The sequence below is a fragment of the Choloepus didactylus genome, assembly GCF_015220235.1.
Source record: "Choloepus didactylus isolate mChoDid1 chromosome 26 unlocalized genomic scaffold, mChoDid1.pri SUPER_26_unloc2, whole genome shotgun sequence".
Lineage (NCBI taxonomy): Eukaryota > Metazoa > Chordata > Mammalia > Pilosa > Megalonychidae > Choloepus > Choloepus didactylus.
In genome coordinates, this window is record NW_023637615.1 from 2,776,277 (window position 1) to 2,797,380 (window position 21,104).

Below are 21,104 nucleotides of genomic sequence, written 5' to 3' on the forward strand. Positions count from 1 at the left end.
TGCACCCCTGAAGTAGCCCTTTGTGGGTGCTTGGTTATGGGGGGAGACTGTGGGGCAGAGCCAACCTGACAACTGGCCAGTAGGAGTGATGAATAGGTAGAGAAGAAAGACAACCAACAAGAAACTCTAGGCAAAAGAGAGAAAATGACCTGCAGAACAAACTAATCTAGAAAATCAGATGCTTAGACAATAGCAAATAATCACAACTCAGGGGGGTCAAGATGGTGACATAGAGAGGAGATGAATTTAGTCAGTCACCTGGAACAACTAATAAACAACAAGGAACAATTAGTAAATAATCTGAAATAAGTGCTGGGGGTCAACCGTGAGTGCACACACATTGTACACCAACATGGATAGGGAGGAATGCCTGAGATTGCAGCACATAATCTGTAAGTAAAAGCTGCAGAAATGTGCTGAGAGCCCCCTTCCCCCATTGCAGACTTTGCTGCAAAACCTTTCTGTGATAGAGAGTGGCACTCTCCCAGCAAGTGAAAAGAGCTCAGCTGAGTTCCAAATGGGGCTTTAATTAACTGTGGACTGCTGAAGACAAGCTACAAACACTGAACAAGCAGACAGGCTTTTAGTGATGACTGACTTTAAAGAACAAGAAGACTCATCTGTACTGGGAGGCGGAGCCCAGAAGACTGGGTGTTACCTCTGGGTGATGAGTGGAACTGGGGGCCCGTGTACTGACACCAAAAAGGGGCTTTCTGTCCCTTTTTCTCTCAACCTCTTTCAGAAGAGAGAGATGCAGTCATTTTCAGTCTGCAGCAGCTTGACCCAGACATGGGTGGAGAAAACAGTCAGAGAGACTATTGAAATGCAGGTGACAAATCCCTAGGAGTTGTATCTCCCCAAGAGTAGTGGAGAGTGGGGTCCAGGGTTCCCTTTAGAAACATACCCCAGAGCCTGGGAGAAAACAGCCAAAACAGAAACTAAGGATGCCACACCTCCCTATGCCAGTTGAGAGCAAGAGGCTGATAGGTTCCACCTGCTGGGCAGGTTAGGTAAAGCACAGTGAATGGAAACCTCACAGGAAAGTCTGCCATTCCCCTAAGATACACCCTGAATATAACTTCATTCTGATACCTAAACCCATTCTGGTGGGGGAAAATCTGACTTGGGTAACCAAGGAAATCAGATGCCTAGACAGCAGAGAACTGCAATCTATACTAGGAAAAATGATGGTATGGCTGAGTCAAAGGAACAAACTTACACTTCAAGCAAGATATATTTGAGATATTGTTTCACTTTAATTAATAACTTATTAAAGATTTTCAAAGAGAAATGCTAAATCAAATAAAAAACCAAATCAATGTGTCCAGGGAAGTTATAACAAAAGAGAAAAAGGATTTTAAAAAAAACTGGGTGAACATTAGGCAGGAATAGAAAGTTTGAGAAAACAACTGGCAGAATCTATGGAAATGAAAGGCATAGCACAAGAGATGAAAAACAGAATGGAGACATACAAGAGCAGATCTCAAGAGGCAGAAAAACAACACTCAGGAACTGGAGAACAAGATACCTGAAATCCTACACACAAAAGAACAGATAGGGAAAAGACTGGAAAAATGTAAGCAACATCTCAGGGAATTGAATGACATCATGGAACCATGAATATACTTGTCATGGGTGTCCCAGAAGGAGAAGAGAAGAGGAAAGGGGCAGAAGCAATAATAGTGGAAATAATCAATGAAAGCTTCCCATCTCTTATGAAAGACATAAAATTATAGATCTAAGAAACACAACATACCCCAAACAGAATAGGTCTGAGTAGTCTATGCAAGACACTTAATAATCAGACTATCAAACATCAAAGACAAAGAGTGAATCCTAAATGCAGCAAAGAAAAGCAATCCATGACATACAAGGGAGGCTTGATAAGACAGTGTGGATTTCTCAGTAGAAACCAGGGAGGCAAGAAGGAAGTAGTGTGATATATTTAAGATACTGAAAGAGAAAAATGAGAAACCAAGAATCTTATATCTGGGAAAACTCCTTCAGATATGAGGAAGAGTTTCAAATGTTCTCTGACAGACAATGAGGGAATTTGTGAACAAGATACCTGTGCTACAGGAAATACTAAAGGGAAAACTACAGGCAGATAGGAAAAGACAGGAGTGAGAGGTTTGGAAAACAACTTTGGGTGATGGTAGCACAGCAATGTAAGTACACTGAACAAAGATGACTGTGAGTATGGTTGAAAGAGGAAGGTTAGGATCATGTGGGACACCAGAAGGAGGAGGAAAGATAAAGACTGGGACTATAAAACTCAGTGAAACCTATAGTGCCCAACACTTCTGATAAAATGTACAAATATGCTTTTACATAAGGGAGAACAAATGAATGTCAACTTTGCAAGGTGTTAAAAATGTAGCTTATGAGGGGTGACAATGTGATGGGAAAGCCAGATGAACCACACTCCCCTTTGTCTCATTTATGGATGGATGAGTAGAAAAATGGGGGAAGGAAACAAACAAGCACTAAGAAGACACACAGTGTTCTTTTTTACCTTAATTTCTCTTTTTCACTTTAATTTTTATTCTTGTTATTTTGTGTGTGTGTGGTAATGATGGTATCAGGGATTGATTTTGATGATGACTGTGCAACTATGTGGTGGTACTGTGAACAATTGAATGTACACTTTGTTTTGTATGATGCATGGTATGTGAATATATCTCGATAAAATGAATTAAAAAAGGGTGGCATTGGGGAAAAATACAATCAATGCAAACTAGCGACTATAGTTATACAGTGTATAGTATTATGCTTCCTGTAATGTAACAAAGGCAATATACCAAAGCTAAATGGCTATAAGAGGGGGACATAAGGAAGGGTTTTGGACTCTTGGCATTGGTGATGTTGTCTGACTCCTTAATTCTAGTTTAGTTTAATTATATCTTTGCTTTCATTGCTTTTTAGCTGTCATGTTTTTTTCTTTCTTTTTCTTTTTTTTTTCTCTCTAACTTCTTTGACTTGCCCTCCTTCTCTGTGGAAGAAATGGAGATATCCTTATATAGATAGTGGAGATGGTGTTGACTATATAAATATCTAACTATACAAGGAACCATTGATTGTTTACTTAGGATGGAAAGTATGGAAGATGAAAAACTCCATCTTTAAAAAATGCAGGTTGATGAAGAAATCTTTAGGGCATTATATTGAGTGAAATAAGTCAGACACATAAGGACAAATATTGCATGGTCTCACTGATATGAACTAATTATAATATGTAAACACATAGACATGAAATATAAGTTAACAGGATATAGAATGAGGCTAGAAAATGGGGAGTCATTACTTATTATGAGCAAAACATTCAACTAAGTTAAATCTAAGTGTTTGGAAGTGGACAGAGGTGATGACATCATGTTATTGCAAGAATAATGAACAGTGCTGAATTGTGTGTGAAGGTGGTGGAAAGGGGTAGATCAGAGTCATGTATGTCATCAGAAGGAAAGTTGGAGGTTAAAAGTTGGGAATATATATAACCATGAATCTTGTGGTGGACAGTGTCGTGATTATCTGGGCAAATATTAGAAATCTCTTTCATGAACTAGAACAAATGTATGACACTATAACTAGAAGTTAGTAATAACAGGTTATATAGGGAAATATACCTATTGCAAACTATGTACTGCAGTTAGTGGTATTTTAACATTCTTTCATGAACAGTAACAAACATTCTATACCACTACTATCAGTCAATAATGGAGGGGGGTGGTTAGGGGTAGGGGAGGAATTGAGTTTTCTTTTTGTCTTTATTTCTTTTCTGAAGTAATGAAAATGCTCTAAAAATTGGAAAAAGTTAATTGTGGTGATGGATGCACAGCAGTCTGATGGTACTCTGGGCAATTGATTGTGCACTTTGGATCTTTGAATAATTGTATGGTATGGAAACAATCTCAATAAAATTAAAAAGAAATCGTAACTCACACCAGGAAGCATGATGATATGGCCCAGCCAAAAGAGCAATCTAACACCTCAACTAAGATACAAGAGTTAAAACAATTAATTGAAGATGTTCAAACAAATCTTCTAAATCAAATGAAAGAATTTAAGGAAAATATGGCAAAAGAAATGAAGGATATAAAGAAGACACAAGTTGCAAATACACAGGAATATGAAAGCTTGCAAAAACAAATGGCAGAAATTATTAGAATGAAAGGCACAATAGAGGACATGAAATACACAATGGAATATACAATAGCAGATTTGAGGAGACAGTAGAAAGTATTGGTGAACTGGAGGACAAAATAGCTGAAATCTTATACACAAAATTACAGATAGGAGAAAGATAATAACAGATAGGGGAAAGATATAAAGATATAAGCAAGGTCTCAGGGAACTGAATGACAACATGAAGTGTCAGAAAATATGTGTTATAGGTGTCCCAGAAGGAAAAGAGAAGGGAAAAAGTCCAGAAAGCATAATGGAGGAAATAATCAATTTCCCAACTCTTATGAAAGACATAAAATTATAGGTTCAAGAAGTGCAGGGTATCCCAAACAGAATTGATCCAAATAGACCTACCCCAAGACACTAAATAATCAGATTGTCAAATGGCAAAGACAGAGAGAAATCTGAAAGCAGCCACAGAAAGCAATTAATTACATGCAAGAGAAGCCCAATAAGACTAAGTACAGGTTTCTCAGCAGAAACCATGGAGGTGAGAAGGCAGCGTATGATATTTTAAAATACTGAAAGAGAAACACTGCCAACAAGGAATTCTATATCTGACAAAACTGTCCTTCAAAAATGAGGGATAGATTATAATATTTACAAACAGACACTGAGAGAGTTGATGAATAAGAGACCTACTCTATAAGAAATACTAAAGGGAGAACTACAGGCAGATAGGATAAAACAGGAAAAAGAGATTTGAAGAAGAGTGTAGAAATGACAATTAGCAGTAAGATTAACTATTAAAGCAAAAAGAGAAGAGAATAAGATATGGCAGATAAAATCCAAAAGAAAAATTGTTGAAGAAAGTACTGTGTTTAGAATAATAACATTAAATAGTAAAGGACTAAACCCCCCAATCAAAAAATAGATTGGAAGTATGAATTTAAAAAACAGGATTCATCTATATGTTGTCCACAAGAGACTCAATTAAGACATAAGGGAAAAAAAGGTTGAAAGTGAAAGGTTGGAAAAAGATATTTCATGCAAACAACAACAAGAAAAAGTGGGGGTTGCTATACTAATATACTAATTAGACCTCAAGTATACATCAATTAAAAGACAGACAAGCACACTAAGTATTTATAAAAGGGACAATCCATCAAGAAGAAAAAAATGATAAAAATCCATCCATTGAATCAGAGTGCCCCAAAATACATGAGGCAAACACTGACAACACTGAAGGACAATTGTACAATAATGGTTGGAGACTTCAATGCTATACTTTCATCAGGGGACAAACATCTAGACAGAGGATCAATAAGGAAATAGATATTTTGAATAATAAGCTAAATGAGTTAGACTTAGACATTTTCAAAATAATGCACCCAACAAACACAGGATATAACTTTTCCCAATTGCTCATAGATCATTTTACAGGATAAAACACATTTTGCATCACAAAGCAAGTCCCAGTAAATTTTAAAAGATTGAAAGAATACAAAGCCTTCTCTCAGATCATAATGGAAGATGGAAATCAATAACAGATGAAAGCCTGGAAAATTAAAAAGTATATGGAGTGTAAAGCCACAACACATCCCAGAGTAAGTTAGGTAGAGAATAAAAACTGTATTTGCAAAGCCCCTTGAGGTACAGAGGAAAACTGTGGAAATATTAAACTTCCCCACATGGGAATTACTGATATTCTTAGGCATTGGGGACTAGTAATTAGAATGCCAAACCTTCAATCATGGGGCTTGCCCTTATGAAACTTGTTAATGCAAAGGACAGGATAAGCCTACTTATACTTGTGCCTAAGAGTCTCCCTGAGAGAATCTCTTTTGTTGCTCAGAAGTGGTCTATCTCTCTAATCCAACTCATCAGGTAAACTCATTGCCCTCCTCCTAATGTGACTCCCAGGGATGTAAATCTCCCTGGCAAGTTAAGACATGACTCCCAGGGATGAGCTTTTCATCATGAGATTGAAAAGCCTTCTTGGACTGAAAAGGGGGAAGAGAAATGAAACAGAATAAATTTTCAGTGGCTGAGAGATTTCAAACGGAGTCAAGAGGTTTTTCTGGAGATTACTCATGCCTTATACAGAGAACCCTTTTCAGTTTTTAGTGTACTGGAATAGCTAGAAGGAAATACCTAAAACTGTTGAACTGCAACCCAGTATCCTTGATTCTTGAAGACAAATGTATAGGTTACACTTTGTGACTGTGTGATTGTGAAAATCTTGTGGCTCCCACTCCCACTCCCTTTATCCATTGTATGGACAGATGAATAGGAAATTGAGGACAAATAGTAAATTAATAATAGGGAGGGTTGTGGTATAGGATGTTTTGGGTATTCTTTTTTACTTTTAACATTATTATTAATTTTATTTTTGGAGTAATGAAAACATTCAAAAATTGATTGTGGTGATGAATGCACAACTATATGATGGTACTGTGAAAAATTGTACATTTTGGATGCTTGTATGGTATGTGAATACATCTCAATAAAAAATTACTGATAGTATACACTAATATTTACTAGAATTAAAATATACAAAGGGAAAGACTAAAAATCACACTATAAACAACTGGAGGGTCAACAATGAAATTATAAGAGAAATCAGGAAATATCTTGAAGTAAATGAAAATGAGAACACAACATGTCAAAACTTATGGGATACAGCAAAGGCAGTGCTGAGTGGGATATTTATTGCCCTAAACACTTATATCCAAAAAGAAGAAAGAGCAAAAAAAACTGGGATTATATAACACAGAAACCTAGAGTGGATTATTATGGTGATTAAAGGGAGTTTTTACTTGAGGGAGAACAACTGAATGTCACCATTGTAAGATGTTAAAAATGTGTTGGTATATGGAAAAATACAATTAATGCAAACTGGGGTCTATGGTTAACAGTAACATTGTAGTGTTCTTTTGTCAATTGTAAAAAAAAAAAAGGCAATATGCCAAAATTAAATATCAATAAAAGGGGGTTTTAAGGGAGGGTATGGGATTCTTCTTGTTTATTTTTTTCTTGTTTCCTCTTCTTTGAGGAAAAAATGGTAATTCTCTCATATAGATTCTGGTGATGAATGCAGGACTATGGGATTATAATGGGAACAGCTGATCATACACTTAGGATGGATTGTATAGTGTGTTATAGTAAAATATAAATGGAAGGATAGAAGTGCTGGAGGAGATATGAAGAGGGAGATATAACTGCTCACTGTTGTTGGAGCATATGGTACAACCCCTTTGAAGGGCAGTGTGGGGGTTCCACAGGAGGCTAAGTATAGAGTTGCCACATGATCCTGCAACCCTGCTATTAGACAAAGACTTGGAAGAACTGAAAGCATGGGCACAGATAGGCATTTGAACTCTGGTGTTCATGGAGGAATTATTCATGAATTGCAATGGATGGAGGTGGTCTCAGGGTACATCAATTGATGAACAGAAGGATAGGCCATGATATATATATATATATATATATATATATATATATATATATATATATATATATATATGTTACAGAATGTTGAGTAGCAACAGGAAGGAATGAAGTCATGTGGCATGCTACTAGGTGTATGAATCTTGAGGACATTATGTTGAGTGAAATATGCCAGAATCAAAAGGACAAATAATGTATGTCCTCACCAATATAAACTAAAATAAAAAAAAAACAAACCTCTGAGAATTGAATTCAAGGGTATAGGTTATCATAGGATAGAAGGTGAACAGAGATTGGGAAACTGATGGATAAGGAGCACAGAATGTTCAAATAAGTCTAATTGTAAAAGTTCATAGATTGTAAGCTCTTACAGAAGTCACATTTATTCCTGGGATTTAATTGCAATTTCTGAATTCTGAGTTGGTGGGCTCTTTGTGTATAACATGGATGTTCCATGGAATATTTCATATCTGTATGACACCTGAGACTCAGAGTTAGAGTTCTGTAACTCTGAACATCAATATTACTCCATAGAGCAACCATTAAAGAAGCTGAATAAGAGATCAACTTCAAGTAGATTTATGAGTGAAATTGACATGATTAGGATGATGTTAAATGAGAATACAGGGTAAATGATATTGAATGTATTTTAAAAGTTCAAATTCTAGGTGAGATAAAAGGAAGAGATGTTTATTTGGTCTGAAACTTAAACTTTCTGTAGCACACTATCTAATTTAACCAGTCTGGTCAGTTTATTTAAACAATCACAATGCATGTAAAATAGAATAGGGAATGAGATCCTATAATTCTGTACAGGTTAATGTAATACTCAGATACATTCCAGAGTATTTTGGGCAGAAAACAGAAAAGTATTTGCAAATTCCCCTGAGGGACTTGGGTAAACTGTGGAACTATTAAACTTCCCCACCTGGGGAATTCCTGATATTCTCTCAGGCACTAGGGACTCAGAATTTACTAAGCAAATCCTTCGATCTTGAGGCCCTTGTGAAACTTTTTCTCCAATGGCAAAGCTGGGCCTACATGTATTTATGTCTAACAGTCACCCATAGAGAGCTGTTTTGTTGCTCAGGTTTGGCCTCTCTCTTTAAGCCAACTCTGCATGTAAGCTCACTACATTCAGCCATACATGGGACATGCATCCCAGAGGTGCAATTCTCCCTTGCAATATGGGACATGAATCCCAGAGATGAGCCTGGCCTTGACATTGTGGGATTTGGAATGCCTTCTTGAAAAAAAAGGGGAAAAGAATTGGAAAAAAAAATTTCAGTAGCTAAGAGAACTCAAATACAGTCAAGAGGTCATTCTGGAGGTTGCTCTTATGCAAGCTTTAGGCAGAAATTGCAAACAACCATAGTATGCCAATCCCTAACCAACAGCATTCCAAAAATCTTAGAGAGTGTCCCAGGCTCTATCTCAGCCTTTATAAAATTTTTCCTTAATAAGTTTATTCTTTCAGAAATTTTAGGTCTCTAGATTGATCCCATGTGTGGTAAGCCCCAAAACACAGAAGTACAATTCTCTCCAAGAACATCAATCAGTTACATTCCTCCACCTATAAGATCATCATGCCTTTCTAGCATTACAAAGTTAAAATGATCATTGCCCTGATATCCCTGTAGATTGAGAAAATGATCAAATGAGAGGGAGGAGGTATAAATGAAAAATTAGGATTTAACAAATGACTTTGACTACTGACTCATTATATAGATATTTTTAAAGTGTTTAGTGATTTAGAAGAGCCAAAAGGATATACCTGAAGTTGTGGAACTGTAATCCAGTATCCCTGATCTTTGATAATGATTATATAATAATATACCAAAAAAAGAGTCAGTTGCTTGTGTTTGTATGGATGTACTTCTGGAAGTTTTGTTCTGTTCCACTGAGCTATATATCTATCTCTGACAATACCACACTCTCTTAGTTAACCTACCTATACTGTACATCTTAAAATTGGGTAAAGTGAAATAATAGTAGCCAATAAGAGGGAGGGGAATGGGGTATTGGATATTTGGAGTCCTTTTTATTCTTTCCATTTCTTTTTTTCTTGAGTAATGCAAATGTTTTAAAAACAATCATGGTAATGAATACACACATATGTGATGACAAAGTGAATCATCTGATTGGATGGAGGTGGCCTAAGGGTACATCAACAGGTAAACAGAAGGGTGAATTGTGGTGTGTATGTACAATGAAATATTGAGTGGCTGCAATAAGAAATGAAGTTGTGAGGCATTCAACTAGGTGAATGAACATTGAGGACATTATGTTGAGTGAAATAAGCCAGAAAGGAAAGACAGATATTGTAGGGCTTCACTAATATAAACTAACTCTAATGAGCAAACACTGATAATTGAATTTGAGAGCATAGGTTTTCAGGGGATAGAACCTGGTTAGAGATTATGCAACTGATGATGCAGGAGTACAGAATATTCAATAGGGCTTATTGTGAAGTTTCCTAGATTATAAGCTCTCACAGATGTTACATCTATTCCTGAGTTTCAACAGTTATGTAAGAGATGTTTATTTGGTACAAATTGTATACTCTCTGTAGCACACTAACTAATTTAACTTGTAAGGTCATTTTATTTAAACAGCATAATTATATGGAAACTAGAATAAGGAATGAGACCTTATTATTCTGTACAGCTTGATGTGATATCCTAATACACCTGAGTATTTTGGGCAGAAAATTAAAAAAAAAAAAAAGTATTCCCAAGGTCCCCTTGAAGGAATGGGGAAATATGTGGAAATATTAAACTTCCCCACCTGAGGAATTCTTGATATTCTTTCAAGTGTTATAGACTCCCTATTTGGTAAGTCAAGCCCTCAATCTTGGGGTTTGCCCTTATGAAACTTATTCCTGCAAAGGAAAATCTAAGCCTACTTACATTTATGTCTGAATCATTCCCAGAGAACCTCTTTTGTTGCCTATATGTGTCTTCTCTTTCTCAGCCAACCTACAAACAAACTCACTACCCTCCCCACTACATGGGACATGACTCACAGGGGTGTAAATCACCCTGTCAATGTGGGACATGACTCCCAGGGATGAGCCTGGCCCTGGCATCATGGGATTGGGAAAGCCTTCTTGACCAAAAGGGGAAAAAGAAATGGAATAAAATAAAGTCTCAGTGGCTAAGAGATTTCAAATAGAATTGAGAGGTCATTCTGGAGGTTATTCTTATGCATTATATAGATCTTACTTTTTAGTTTCTATGGTATTAGAATAGCTAGGAAGAAATCCCTGAATCTGTTGAACTGTAATCCAATTGATCTGATTCTTGATGATGAGTGTATAACTATATAGCTCTTATCATGTGACTGTGTTAATGTGAAAACCTTGTAATTGGCCCCCCTTTTATCCAGTACATGGGCAGATGAGTAATAAAATAAAGACAAAAATATATAAATAATGGTATAAGGGGTGAAGGGGTCTTTTGGGTGTTGTTTTATATTTGTATTTTTTTCTTTATTTTGGGGTAATGAAAATGTTCTAAAATTGATTGTGGTGATGAATGCACAACTACATAACGATACCATGAGCCATTGATTGTATACTTTGGATGGATTACATGCTGTGTGAATTTATCTCAATTAAATTCAATTTAAAATAATATGTGGACATTTGAATGAAGTTGAGGATTCATAAACAAAGGAGAAGGGTTAATGAACATAGTGTATGGCAATATCTGTTACATCTAGCCAGTTTTGAATTCAAATAAACCTTCAGCATATATAAAATTCCATAAATACATGGATCTTTTCTGCATCTATATACACTGGTATATTTGTGTAGTCTTTTGCCAGATGCTAGCAACCAAAGCTTTCCTGGACCCAAAATGCTTTGAGTTCAACAGTTCCCATTAGATACCTGGGAAATTAGTTTAGTAACTTTTCATCATACAAAGTATTGACTTAGATGATGGAAAAGTAAAATGAAAGAAACACATTTCTGATTTGCTGTGCTCCATACACAAGAAGAGAGTGTTTGATGTAGGATTTCTAGATTTAGCAATAAAAATACAGGATGCCCAGTGGAATATAAATTATTTCTAATTCTCTATGTATATATACATTGAGATAAAAGAAAAATATTGCATGGGCCATACTTATACTAACAATTTTTTTGTTGTCTAATCTGAAATATCTCAATATATACTTCTTTATTTAATTAAATTTACTTGATGGTTTTGGTCTCCTTAACAGTCCCTTGTTCTGCAGAATTTGCTTATAAAATCCCTTGCAGTAAACAGTCTATGATCCATTTACATGTAACAGTATCTACAGTGGTCACATACAACTTAAATTGTTCTTTTGGTCTTTTAAAATTTGCAGGAGAGACCATAATGCATTATTCATATTTTTGTGGAACTGTGTGACTTTCCACTAGTTTTGCCACTTAAATGACTTAATCACCTATTACTGTGGCAGAAAAATAACTCTAACTGGTGAATTTTTTAATTTATAAGAAAAAGTTGAGTACAGGGCATTTACAGTGTCCTGTAAGACAAAATGACTAGTTACAGAATGTGTCCTGTCCATATATAGAGAATGCCTAGCAATCCCAGTTTGAAAGAGCCATCAAGGAACAGTGATAAAACATACCCAAATTTCTCTCTCTAATCCTCTTGATTCCTGGAGGACATTAAAATCCCAACATATTTTTCTGGGGTGAGGAAATAATTGACCTTTGTGATAGGAAGTTGCATTTTCATTTCTATTTACTCTATTTCCATTATCTTCCACATCCAATTACACATCAAATTGTATAGACTCCACCTTATAAATCCTATATTTATTCCCTCTTCCACAATTATTCCTTCTTCCTATTTTCCTAGATAGGGCTCTTATCTCATTTCACCTCCTAATAGCTTCCTTACTGTTCTACCTTCTTCCATTGTCCTACAATCCATTCTTTTCACAGAAGATTAAGGAATTTTTCTAAGTCACAAAACTTATGTCAATATTATTCTTAAGTCATTGCTGGATATTAAAACTTTGAAAGAGACAATATTCTTTGACACAGTACCTCATTTTATAATAATCTTCTCTAGGTATGTACAATTCTGAAAATAGCATTATTGTAAAAAATAAAGTAAATTTAACCAATGGCATAGCCATAAAAAGTGAGGATTTCAACATTTCAGAGTAATGTTTTATCTATATCTTTATTGACAAGGAAAGAATTAAGTTCTACATTCTATTCAAAAAGCGGGTGACAAATAATATACATACACACAAATAAAAACACACACTAACATTATTTGTCATCCATAAAATAATTAAGGATATGAACAAGGCAGATGCACAGTGACCAAGAAGAGAGCTGTGGGATGGATGGAGATGATTCCAAGTACAGGGAGGACTGGTTGTTACATGGGGATAGAGATTCTGCCTCTTACACATTCTCTTTTTGCTCCTCTATTTTATCTAATGCCACTTCAAAACAAAACCATAGAAGTTAGAAAACATCTGGCTGTTTCAATTTCCAGAATGCTGAAGCATATACTGTGCATTAGGTTGGATTAATGATAGGAATTTATTCAAGTTTTCAGAGGCTAGAAGGCTTGCTCCACCAGAGCATTGGTATCCTCTAGCTAGCCAGCAATCTTCAGGGCTTCTTGGTTTTTCTGTCACATGGAAATGCACATGGTGCTGTCTTCTTTCTTTTCTGGGTTGCATTTCCTTCCATCATCTGTCTGTTCCCAGCTTCTAGCATCTTCTCCTGTGACTACTTTCCTTTGCTTATAAGAACTGGTATCATATTGCATTAAGGCCCACTCTCATTCAGTTTTGGAAGACCTTACCTAATAACATTTTCAGAGGTCCTTCTTACAAATGTGTTCACACCCACAGGACTGGGGGTTGGAACATAAACATAGCTCTTGGAGAGAAAATTATTCTATCCCCAATACCAGATGATAGAGTTACAGTTTTCCATGATGCTCTGAAAAAAAGTTGCTCCACACTGATCTGATTAAGTTCTGGCAACTTTGAAGCCAAGTTTGGAGGCTCATTCTGACCTGATGAATTTTCTCAACTTTGTTTTCTCTGTTAAATTTCTGGTTGGACTATAGTTAACTTGTCACTTTCATGGAGCCAGCAGCCTTGTCGTTATTGCCAGTCACCAAAATCTCCATTATTTTAGAGAGTTTCTTAGGCTTGCACTTCCCCACACTCTGTTCCAAATAAAGACAATTCCCTTGGGCAGATTTTCAAAGTACCTTCCTATGGTCTGCCTCCCACACTGAGAAAATCCTCTATACCATTGATTTAGAGCTTGGGTGTAGGACAGTGGCCTACATCTCTCAGAGTGGCACCACTGCTTTACACACAAGACACTCACTGGGGGCTGTAGTCTTTGGTCTTGGATTTCCACTCTTGCATGAACTTTCATCTTACAAGCATACTGTGGCAATGGCAATCATGGCCCGAGAATTCTTGATCTTCCATGCATGGAAGTGGAGCCTCTGCCTATGTGTATGGGTAATGAAAGGGAGCCTCTGACCTCTTGACTGCACTTGTCTAGAACACAGCCTCTGTAAGCTGAGTTGGGGGCAGGAATGATAAATGCTATTGGCCCTGCCCCTCATGGGTAGACCAAGAAGCTGAGGGGAGATGTAGCCTTGTGTTTTGGCTGCACATGCTTGGAATTGGATCTCCCATCATGATTTTCTGGGTGGAAGGGAGGAAGGGTGCAGTTTATGGATCAAATCCCATGAACTCTCACTATTCTTACTGAGATTTAGATCTCTTGAATAAGTATTTCCTCATTTTATGTATGATCCTATGAAAATTTTCAGAAAGTTTAAATGGCTGTTAAAAATAATTTTCACCAATTAATGTTTTTCACACAGGAGAGAGTCCAAGGAACTCCTCAGGCCACCATTCTAGAAGATATCTGCTTTATTTCTTACCTGAATGCACTACTAGAACAACGTGAATCAGATGTGATGTGAGTGTACATACTTGCATTTTATGGACCTTAGAGGGAAAGCATTCAGTGTTTCACCATTATGTATAAAGTTTTCTGTGGGATTTTCAAAGTTGTCCTCTATAAGTCTGAAAAGGTTACCTTCAATTTGTAGTTTGCTGAGAAGTTTTGTCATGAATTGTCATGGGATTTTCATCAAATGTTTTTTTTGTGTGTGTATGGAGATGATTGATTACATGGTTTTTCTTATTGGCTTGTTAGTATGATGAGTTACAAAAGATTGATTTTCAAATGTTAAACCAAACTTGCATTCCTTGAATAAACCCCACTTATTAACAATATATTATCTTTTAAAATGGAGAAAATATTAGCCAAAATTTATTTAGACCTTTTCATTGTGTATTCATGAAGACTACTGTCCTGTTTTTCTTATTTTCTTGCAATATTTTTGACAGTTTTCATAAAATAAATTGGAAAATGTTCTCCCTTCTTCAATTTTCTGAAGGAATTGTGTAGACTCAATATTATTTTACCAGTGAAACTATCTGAGACTGAAGTGTTTTTTCTGAGAATGATTTTAAAAATATATTCAATTCAAGCTTGTTTGCCTATATTTTTTTCTTGAATGAGCTTCAGTAGTGTCTGTCTTTTAAGGAATCTATCAGTTTCACCTACATGGTCAAATTTGTTGGCAGATTTTTGTTTATAGTATTCCCTTATTTTCATTTTAATGTCTCTAGTGTATGTAATAATGTAACTTCTCTCATTCCTGATATTTGTCATTTGTTTCTTCTTTCTTTTTTTCCTAACCAGCCTGGCTTAGGCTTTATAAATTTATTTGTCTTCTCAAAGAACCAGTTTTTGAGTCAGATTATTTTTCTCTATGTTCTGTTTCATTGATTTGTACACTGGTATTTATTATTTTATTTCTTCTGCCTACTTTTGGTTGCATTTCCTCTTCTTTTTCTAGTTTCTTAAGGTAGTAGTCAGGTCATTAATTTGAGACCTTTCTTCTTTAACATAAAAAAAGTTTTTGTGCTAAAAATTTCCATGTAAATGTAATTTTAGTGGCATCCCAAACATTTTGGTGTGTGATGTTTTCATTTAGTACATTCAAAATAACTCCTAAACTGTTCTCTGTTGTCTATTTTGACCCATGAGTTATTTCAGAGTGTTGTGTTTAGTTTTCAAGTATTTAGATATTTTCCAGATATCTTCAGTTGTTGATTTCTAATTTAACCCCAATATGGTCAGAGAACATATTTTGAGTGACTTGAATCCTTTCAAATTTATGGGATTTCTTCTATGTTCCCAAACATGTTTTATTTTGGTAAATGTTCCATACATACTTGAAAATAATGTATTCTAATTTTGGAGGGTACAAGTGTCTTATAAATATGAATTAGGTCCAGTTTGTTTATAGTGTTAAGGTTTCTATAAACTTGATTTTCTATTTGTTCTATTGAATTGGGGGGGGTTGGGAGCTACAACTATATTTTGGATTTTCATATTTCTCCTATGTATTTTACAGCTCTCTTATTAGGTGCAGAAACATAGGACTGCATGTTCTCCTGATGAATTGACCCCTTTATAAGAAATGAACTCCTCTATCTCATGTAATATTATTTGCCCTGAAATCACTTTGATATTAATATATTTATCCCAGCTTTCTTTAGACTTGTGTTAGAATGAATTTTTTGACTTTAAACTTTTTTGGTCTTATATTTAAAATGCATTTGTCAGTAACATATAGTTGGAATATATACATTCCAACTATATTTTACTGATATATATATATATATAATCTATAACTTTTAATCAGGGTGTTCAATCCATTTGCATTTAATGTGATATTGATAAGGTTAATATTACATCCATCATCTTACTAATTCTTTTTTATTTGTCCATATATATATTGTCCCCTTTTTCCTCTTTTTCTGTCTTCATTTGGCTTGAGTAGCTTTTATAATTGTATTTTTACCTCTTTGCACATTAGCTATAACTGTTATATTGTATAGTGTTTTCACATTTATAATATAATCTTGAGTAGCTAGAAAGCCAGGAAATATGTGGACTGGACACTGGAGAGCATTTTGACTTTGGGCATACTTCATACAACACTCATAAATGCATGGAACAGCTGAGATCAGCAAACTCTGTAAGTTCTCATAGCCAGAAGACCCATGCTCCTCTCTGACAGGCTCAGTCCATTAGATGAGGGGCTGTCAGTCCTGGGAACTAGGAGGGAGAACTGCAGTTGCAGCTTTTATTGAAAACTCAGACTGCTTATCCAAACTCCAAACATAGATAGACTGAGAACAGACACTGGAAAATCTGGGAGCAGTCAGACAGGTGGAGAGGAGATAAGGCTAGCAAAAACAGAAAGAAAACCCAAAAAAGGAAAACAGAGACTTTTTGGAGTTCTGGTGAATATAGAACAGAGAAGGACAGAGCTCAAACAGAGTCAAGCTCATAAGCAAATCCAGAGGGGTGAGTTTCCTTCTCTGAAGAGCTGGTTTCTCGGCTTTCTTGATTGTTCCTTAATGGCCCTAATCTCCTTTTCTCTTAGCATTCAATAGCCCATTAGATCTGCAAGGAGGGCCCTTCTTTTTCCTTTTTAATCTTTCTTTCTTTTCTAAACCAATTACTCTAAAAATCCCATTAGAGAAAGCCTCAAAGACTTGCAATTTGGGCCCAGACAAGAGCAGAGCTAAGAGAGCTCTGAGACACAAATCCATAAGTTCAGTGACTGAGAAATTTCACTAAACACCCACAACTTCCCAAGATAAGGTGGGGTGCCCTTGTAGCCATCTTCCCAGTGGGTTGGTATACTCCTGCCTGGCACCAACACCACAGCCCAGAGCTGCCCCAAACAACCAAGTGTGATTGGAAGTGTTTCCAACAACATGTGCACACACCACAATATTGGGCATGGATAATAGCCTTTCCTGCACCTTCAGCTAATTCTACCAGTCCAGGGAAGGTGGAGCTGTGTGAAAAGGAGAAAATTAACTTGCCCCATTCAGCCCATCTGTTCAGCAGACTGGGAATGCCCCTACAAAGTCCATATATCCCAGAACCTTGTAGGGGGGTGGTGCTCACCTGTGACATAGCACAATCATCCCTCAGCAGAGGACCTAGGATTGCATGGCTTGGAAGAGAGGGCCAACTCACAAGTCTCAGTGACCATACACAAATACCAAGGACTTGTGGGTCAGTGTCAGAGACAACTGTGGCAAGACTGAACTGATGGCTTAGACTATTGCAAACAGATTTAAAATCTTCAGGAAACACCTGGGAGATTTGATTATTAAAAGCCACCCCTCCTCCCTAACTGCTCAGACACACACCTGATATGCCTAGCAGGCAATGCCAAATACACATGCAAGCTGTGTGCAGAAATTGGACCCCACAAGACTCACACCCCACTCACCACATAGACAAAGTGGGGAGAACTGGCTTGAGGGGAATAGGTGACTCACAGATGCCACTTGCTGGTTAGTTAAATTGTTCTCCATGAAGCTGTAGACATGACAATTAGAGATAAGGGGTTGAATCAGTCTACATATCCTAAAAAGAACCCTATCAAGTTAAGCAAATGCCAAGAGGCCAGAGAAAACAACATAAAATTTTAGAGCATATGTAAAAACCAGATGATATGGGTAACCCTAGCCAAATATCCAAATCAAAAGATCAGAGGAGACACAGTACGTAGAGCAAATAAAGAACAAAAGACAAACAATGAGAGCATGGCACAGGATAAAATGGACATGAAGAAGAGCATGGAACAGGATATAAAGGACATGAAGAAGACCCTAGAAGAGCATAAAGAAGAAATTGCAAGAGTAAATAAAAAATAGACAATCTTATCGGAAATGAAAGAACCATTTGACCAAAGTAAAAAGATTCTGGATACTCATAGTACAAGACTAGAGGAAGCTGAACAGCAAATCAGTGACCTAGAAGATGACAGAATGGAAAATGAAAGAACAAAAGAAAGAATGAGGGAAAAATTCAAAAAATCAAATGGACTTCAGAGATATGATAGATAATATAAAATGTTCAAATATAAGACTCATTGGTGTTCCAGAAGGGAGAAGAGAATGGTAAAGGTTAGAAAAAGGGTTCAAGAACTTGTTGGAGGAAAACTTCCCATCTTCTAAACATCATAAATACACAAATCATAAAAGCCCAGTGAACTCACATTAGAATAAGTCCAAAGAAACCCACTCTGAGACATGTTCTGATCAGACTCTCTCAAATACTGAAGAGAAGGAGCAAGTACTGAAAGCAGCAAGAGGAAAGCATTCACCACACCATAGGAAACAAATAAGACTAAGTAGTGACTACTCAGCAGCCACCATGGAGGTGAGAAAGCAGTGGCATGACATACTTAAAATTATGAGAGAGAAAAATTGCCACCAGAAATTCTTTATCCAGCAAAGCTGTACTTCAAATTTGAGGGAGAGTTTAAATTTTTCACAGAACAAGTGCTGAGAGAGTTTGCTAACAAGAGACACAGTCAACTTGATATACTAAATAGAGCCATACCAACAGAGAAACAAAGAACAGAAGTAGAGAGAGATATGGAGAAAGGTTCATCACTAAAGACATTCAGTATGGGTATGTTAGAGGATTATTAAGAGAGAGAGGGAAAAAAATATATCTGACAAACACAAATGAATGGATAAGAGATGGCTGATCCAAGAAATGCCTTCACAGTAATAATATTGAATGTAAAATGGATTAAACTCCACCAATAAAGAGATACAGATTGGTCAGAATGGAGCAAAAAAAATGAACCATCAATGTAGTTGCATACAAGAGACTCAGATACAAGGGAAACAAAGAAATTGAAAGCAAAAGGATGGAAAAAATAGTTCATGCAAGCTACAGACAAAAGAAAGGAAGTAGCGAATATTAGTATCAGATAATATGGAACTTTAAATGCAGAATGTTATGAGAGACAAAAAAGGCCACTACATATTTAATAAAAGGGGCAATTAAACAAGAAAAAATAACAATCATAAAACATCTATGTACCCAATCAAGGATGACACAAAAATACACTGAGACAACATTGGCCAAAACTAAAGGAAGCAATTGATGTTTCCACAATAATTGTGGGACACTTCAAAACATCACTATCTCCTATAGATAGATCAACAGATCAACAGAAGACCAATAAGGAAATTGAAACTTAAACTTAGATGAATCTGATAAATGAAATTTAACAGACATATATAGAATATTATATCCAAAATCACTGCATACATATTTTATTTAGTGCTCATGGAACTTTTTCCAGAATAGATCATATGCTGGGACATAAAACAAGCCCCAGTAAATTTTAAAAATTGAATTATTCAAAGCACATTCTCTGACCACGGTGGAATACAATTAGAAGTCAATAACCATCACAGACATAGAAAATTCAAAAATACCTGGAGTTTCACACAACACACTCCTAAACAATCAGTGGGTTAAAGAAGAAATAGCAAGAGAAATTGCTAAATATAGAGATGAATGAAAATGAGAACACAATATACCAAACCTATGGGAGGCAGCAAAAACAGTACTGAGGGGGAAATTTATAAGCACTAAATGCATACATTAAAAGTGAAGAAAGAAGCTAAAAATCTAAGAAATAATGGATCAAATGAAGAAGATAGAAAATGAACAGCAAACCAATCCTGAACAAAGCAGTAGAAAAGAAATTTAAAAGCAGAAATAAATGACATAGAGAACAAAAAAAGCAGTAGAGAGAATAATAACACCAAAAGTTGGTTCTTTGAGAAGATTGACAAAGATTGAGAAGGTCCCTAGCTAGACTGACAAAATCAAAAAGAGAGAGGACCCATATAAACAAAATAATGAATGAGAAGGAGGCATTACTGCAGATCCCAAAGAAATTAAAAATTTATGAGGACACTATGAACAACTGTATGCCAACAAACAGGATAATATAGAGGAAATAGACAATTTCCTGGAAACATATGAACAATGTAGACTGACCAGAGAAGAAATACAAAGATCTCAAAAAGCAATCACAAGCAAAGATATCCAATCAGTCATCAAAAGCATAACACAAATAATATCCAGGTCCAGATGGATTCACAGGGGAATTCTACCAAACTTTCGAAAAAGAACTGACACCAGTCTCACTCAAACTCTTTCCAAAACATCAAAGAAAATGGAACACTACCTAACTCATTTTATGAAGCTAGCATCATCTAATAGCAAAACCAGGCAAAAGATGTTACAAAAAGGGAAAAAACTATAGGCCTATCTCCCTACTGAATATAGATGCATTAATTCTCAACAAAGTACTTGCAAATCAAATCCAAAGACACGTCAGACAAATCATACACCGTGACCAAGTGGGGTCATTCCAGGGCAATGCAAGTATGGTTCAACATGAGAAAATCAATGTATTACAACACATTAAACAAATGAAAAGAGAAAAATTAAATGATCATCTCAATAGATGCTGAAAAAACTTTGACAAAATCCAACATCCTTTTTGATAAAATACTTCAAAAATGTAGGAATTGAAGGAAACTTCCTCAATATGATA